Source organism: Echeneis naucrates, chromosome 12, assembly GCF_900963305.1.
Source record: "Echeneis naucrates chromosome 12, fEcheNa1.1, whole genome shotgun sequence".
In the NCBI taxonomy this organism is placed as follows: domain Eukaryota; kingdom Metazoa; phylum Chordata; class Actinopteri; order Carangiformes; family Echeneidae; genus Echeneis; species Echeneis naucrates.
The window spans coordinates 10,381,777-10,387,671 of record NC_042522.1 but is presented as its reverse complement, the minus strand read 5'-3'; positions in this window follow the sequence as shown (position 1 = coordinate 10,387,671).

Genomic DNA, 5,895 nt, shown 5'->3' with positions numbered 1-5,895 from the left:
TTTTCCTGTGTAAGGGCGACAGATAAGAGAGGAGCAAATGAAAGATGATGATGATTAAAATAATACGCCTCTTATCACAGCAAAGAAAGTCTCCCCGTGCCCACTGAAGAGCCTGTCTCAGGCGGTCGATATTGCCTCTGTTAAAAATGAAAAGTATTGATCGGTTTTACCTCAAGCCGCTCAGCTGATTGAGCCTGTGAAAATGTGTATCAGCTGCCAACTTGCACAAGCGGGCCTAAGAATGATAAAAAAAGAAAAAAAAAAAGAAAAAAAAGAAAAAAAGATGAAAACCCTCAGAGTTCATTCAAGGGGACCGCATTTCCCGTCAAAATGATTTCGGAGAGCAGAGCTGAGCGGCTTGTCCCATCCAGTTCTGTAAATCACATTGATAACAGCTTTATCTCTGAGCCGTCCCTGTCCTCAGTCACACCTGGACATCCTCCAGGTTTCAGATAGACCAGCGTTGTGTGCTGTGCTCAGGATGCCAGGCGTGACCTCTTGTTTACACTTAAGCGACTAGCCAGAGCTGCTGAGGTGTCTAAATTGAAGCAAAGGCCGCTCACTCCCACAGTAATCAGTCTGGGAAACATCCGCGGGCTATCAGAGTCGGTCCAGACACAGCTTGTCACTGAGCAAAAGGTAACGTGTTGACAGACTGAGGTCTGTGTTCAGCAAGACTACGGTCCCAGTCATGAATGCCAGCTCACAGCTGGATGATTAGATTAGTGTGACCTGTAATCGAATGACAGGGTCCGGTGACACACATGCACAAACAAACGCTGCTCTGGGTGATTTCTGTTCCACGCTCAATATCACAACATCACATGTGCATACCAACACACTGAAAAAGGTGGGATAAAACTGGAGCATTGACACAAACACAGATTTCTATATCTGTGATTGTGTTTACATATTTTGCATTAATGTGTCCATGCGTGTCTTCGCTGAGGTGGGATAATGAGAAAAGTGGGGAATGAGACAGACAGATGGAGATCTCCTGTTCCATACTGATGACAGACTTCACTCGTTTCAATCTCTTTGTGGCTGTATAGACCCCAAGGTCGAAAAACTGGTGCTGTTTTCTTTGATGGGATTTGAAATGAGCCTCCACAAAAGAATGAACAAAATAAATATTAGAAAATTAGAGTTCTGAGTATGATACAGGACCATTGTTGTGCCACTTTGTCACAATATGGAGGATTACATCGAATAATAGTGCTTCAGCTGCTTGAAATATTTTTTGAAAAATCTTTCTGAAAATCTGTCCAGCCAGCCATAAAAAATATGAACGGTAATTGGTGTTGGAAACGTGAATTGTCATTTTAAGTGTGGCAATTTATAGTGCTTTGATTCGTAAATGTGAAGACCTTTCCCCTTTTCAATAAAGATTCATAAATATAAATCAAAACAAACGGCTGACATGTGTTGTGTGACAACTGGTCAACAGATCAGCAGACGGGGTGATGTCAGGAAGCTCAGTTATGACCTAACTGCATTATTCTCTCATTCCTGTGAATTTATACACAACTGCAAGTGCCCTTTATATTCACCTGAAGTCACATTTCCTGCCTCTCAAACCGCTGAATTAGTCTACAGGCTGTAATTTTTCTTCACCCTGGATCAGAACTAAAGGAAAACAAGAAAAAAGGTTGATGCCAAACAATTTTGAAATAATATTACACCGAAGCCTTAGATATGCCAAAAAAGAAAAAATAGAAGCAACAAAAGGACTAATAAAGTGAGAGCTTGTAGAGTAAAATGTTTTTCTGAAATGATGTTAGGCTGTATTCAACTATAGCTGGTAAAGGTATTTACATGAAGCAACATGAAGGAGTCAGCAACATCACAAGATGCTTGGAGCTCAGCTAAGCCTCCACCGTCCTTTCCCTCTCTGTCTTCCTTTGCCTCCGTAGCCCGGGCACAGTAAGTTGGACACAGCAGTTTGAGAGAGATGTGAAAGCCACATATGTTTAACGCTTTGGTCTACCTGGACAATCACCACACAAATTGAGCAATGACGAAGCCGCGATTAATTGATTAGTCAATTAATTATTTAATTGTGAACCATTTTGATAATTGAGTAATCGTTTAAGGCAACAGCAGCATAATAGAAGGGAGTTGGCATTGTGACCAAGAAGGTTCTGGGTTTGATTCCCAGGTCTGGGGCCTTTCTGTGGAGTTTGCATGTTCTCCCCATGCCTGTGTGGGTTTCCTCCGGGCACTCTGGTTCCCTCCCACAGTCCAAAGACATCATGTTTGAGTTAATTGGTGACTGTAAATTGCCCGTAGCACTGAGCGTAAGGTTGAAGGTTTATTTGCAGGGGTTAAATTGTGCCGGGGCTGTCTGGGGCTCCATCCCGTCATATAATCATAACCAGGTTTCCTTTTTCCCTGATCCCTTTAAAAGCAGCATAGCATGTAGCTGCAGCTGTCATAAACCTTAAAGAAGAAGAGGAGGAAGAAGAAGCAAACATACTCTCTGGCACTTTTTGTCCACAAACAAACAAACAAACAAAACAAAACAGAACAAAAAAAAAAAATGAATAAAAAAGTTGACAGTCCAAGAAGACAATCTGGAATTGAGGGTGCCACCTCCCTGAAATGATTTTTTGCAGGTTGGGATGTCTGCACAAAGCTCCTCCACATAGAAAATCCCAGTTTGGCTGTTCGTCTGTTTATACCTCTGATATGTCCAGAGTGAACTATGCCCTTGCTCAAGATGTCAGCTGGGATTTGCTTCAGCACACCCTGCATGCCTGATGGATGAGCAGCATAGACAGCGAGATGAGATGAGATTTAAAGAGACAGTTTGGGTACTGTAGTCACTGATTACCTGCATTTGATGAAGATTGGTGGGCTCCCAGTGCTGAGAAGCAGCAGCAGCAGCAGCAGCTGAGAGATGCGGTGCTGTTGGTGGGGTCGTCTGCAAAAATGTGTTTCAGACTCTTTAGAAATATGCCTAGAAGGAAAGTTGAAGTGAAGGCTACATTCTGAGCAAATGAATCACCTCTTCATTGCCGATTGCTTTGGAAAAACTACATTTTAAGTTTTTCTGCCACACAAAAGAGGATGTGTAAACTGAAGTCACTACAATAGAGCCTTAAAGCAGATTATTTCTCATGGTCATCAGGGAGTGACTCCAATGGTTGTATACAGAAGTCAGTATGTATTGAAAACTATGAGAAAATGGGCCCACATCCAGCTTTATTTATTAGCATGGTTAAATTTTACCTAATGAGTTTAAGGTCTGACAGGAAAATAGACCATAAAGCAGAATACACATTAGAGGGAACGGCTACTGTGTGATTGACACACTGTACCATCCCATCAGGATAGAGTACAGCGCAGGTCAGATCCAGCCCTCGCTCCTCCTTCAAAATGGCAGTTCCAAAACCATTTAATGACATCAGAGATGGCTCCTATACACACAAGTTCAACTACGTCCTGAAGAAAAAACTCAAACATAAACAGCTTTCATAGCAAAATTAAGTGATGGAAAAATTCAATATATAGTTTATTTTAGAGTCAATTTTTTATGGGTATTTTTTGCCAAAACACATCTCATCGACAGCATATATCACAGAATATCACCAGCGGAGTGTCACTCAGCCTCAGCACAAGTGCATCTGGCTGCTTCTCTGCATTGGATGATCTGAAGATACTGCATGTAATAGACTGAGACTATAAATAAGTAGCTCACATAACCCCACATCAAGTTATTTCCCAAACACAAAAGCCAAAATTGTAGATGATTCTCAAGTGAGTGGGTGTCCTTGAAGGCTCATCCAGAGATAAACTTTCATAATATACACATAACTATTTCTATAAGACACTTCATTTTCAGGAGGCAAGGTCTCACCCAATTTGTTTTAAAGGAGGCATTTAGAATAGACACTTAAATGATGACAGAGTGAGCACTAATGCATGTAGTCTGATTAACTAGGGGAAAGAGAGGGAAGATGGAGTGAAGCAAATGACAGAGTGCTCTTACTGCTGAGAGAGGATGAGGAATGAAAGGAGGAGCAGAACGAGGTGAGTGGGTGAAAGATGGGGTGAAAGGAAGGGAGCAGGAGGGGAATGAGTGTGGAAAAAGGAGGAGAAGGTTAAATGGCGAAAGAGGAGACGCATCCGAAGATGGAAAAGTTAGAGGTTTTGCGTAATTTGAGACAGAAAGTGGAGGAGAAATAAAAGCAGCAGGACAAAGCTGTGTCAGGGCGAGAGGAGACCAAGGAACATGAGAACGAAAAGCAAGAGATAAATGGTAAAAACAAACTACTCAAGTAGGAGGGGATAAAAGAAGGATGAGAGGAGATGAATGATATGGAGTAGGAGGCACAGGCTCCAGGCTGCATCGGCAGGCTTGGCTGTGGGTCATGGAGGCCACAGCTGAATCCACAGATCTTCCTCAGTCAGGAGGATGACCCCTCTGAATGAGGGGGTGATTTATCATTTAGGCCATAAATCAGCATGTCTGAACTCCCCTGCACACAGTTCACGCCCTGAACTGTTTACTCTGCCGCCCCAGCTATCCATTATGTGGTAACTGTCAGATCCAACAGCAGCAGATACACTGATGATACCCTGGTCAGACTCTTCCAGGACCTGGGCATAGATTGATTTGTGTCTCTTTAAATTGCTGATGATCAAAAGTTTTCTCTGCTGCTAAATGTGGTTTATTGCACGGAATGGGGGATGCTGATTGCTCCGGGACAAGCACCGGAAATTCTTCAGATACATTCTCCGTGCATCAGTCTCTCCTCAGTGCATTAGAAAGCTTTGCTCCTCTCATATTGGAGCTTTGTCAGTAAGCAGGAAATGGGCTCTCACTGTCTGATCTTAGTGTTTCCATGGTTGTTCCACTCTGTGATTACATGTGTAGCCTGGAAACAACAATGGATCTTAATCACATTCGTGAGCTGGCAAATAGAGACACATACAGCGGTGTGAAAATGTGTGACACGTCATATGGGTTTCTTCACAGACAGAGGACACTTGCAATGAAATTGTAGAGAGAGGCAGTATCTTACAGTATATACCATTTACTAATGTTTCAAATTTCAAATCATTTAACTTGTGCATTTAAAACCATTTAAAACCAAGATTTAAAAAAAAAATAAATAAAAGTGTAATGTTAGAAGGCTCCCAAAGGATTACTTTTTAGCATTAGCTTTAGCATTAGCTTTTCTGAAATATAACAAATATCCCAATAAATGTGTCCCCAGTTTTCATATGCTTCCTGATGCTGAAATGGCAGAGGCAGGAGTGAGAAAAGTGAAACTACTGCAGAATTCATCTAATTGTCTCTGTTGGTCTCCTGCTGTGTTGGTTTAGACAAGCCAACCTCACACACTTCAGCTAATCAACCTCTATTATCTGAAAACTGGAGAATGTAAACAGCGACTTATCTCATGGCCGATGGGGGGGCGAGGTGATGGGCTTCATGTTTTGATAGCGTGTCCCTGCTGTCATCAGTAAACACTCCTCACCTTTTACACAACAGAATAATAAAGATGTTGGAAATCATGTTTCACCCGTCATTTGTTTCTTTAAGGATTATAGTGGGATTAAAATATTCATTTAGTTTCACGCATTTCTTTACTTTTTTTTTTTTTTTTTAAGGCTGCTGCCTCACAGATATTGTGACTTGTGGATCACAATAGATTAACAATGGATTAAATCTCTTAGTGAATAGAGACTCCCACGTTCTTCATCTTATTCTATTTTTATATGGCAAATGTTATTACGCTACCAAGCTAAAGTAAGATGGCGAGCAGGGGAGACGCAATCTGCCAAATGTTTGCATTGTCATTAGCAGTCACACAATACTTTATGTTTTGTTATGCTTTATTTACACAATGCTAATGTTTTTTAACTGTATTTTTAATTTTTCTTCAA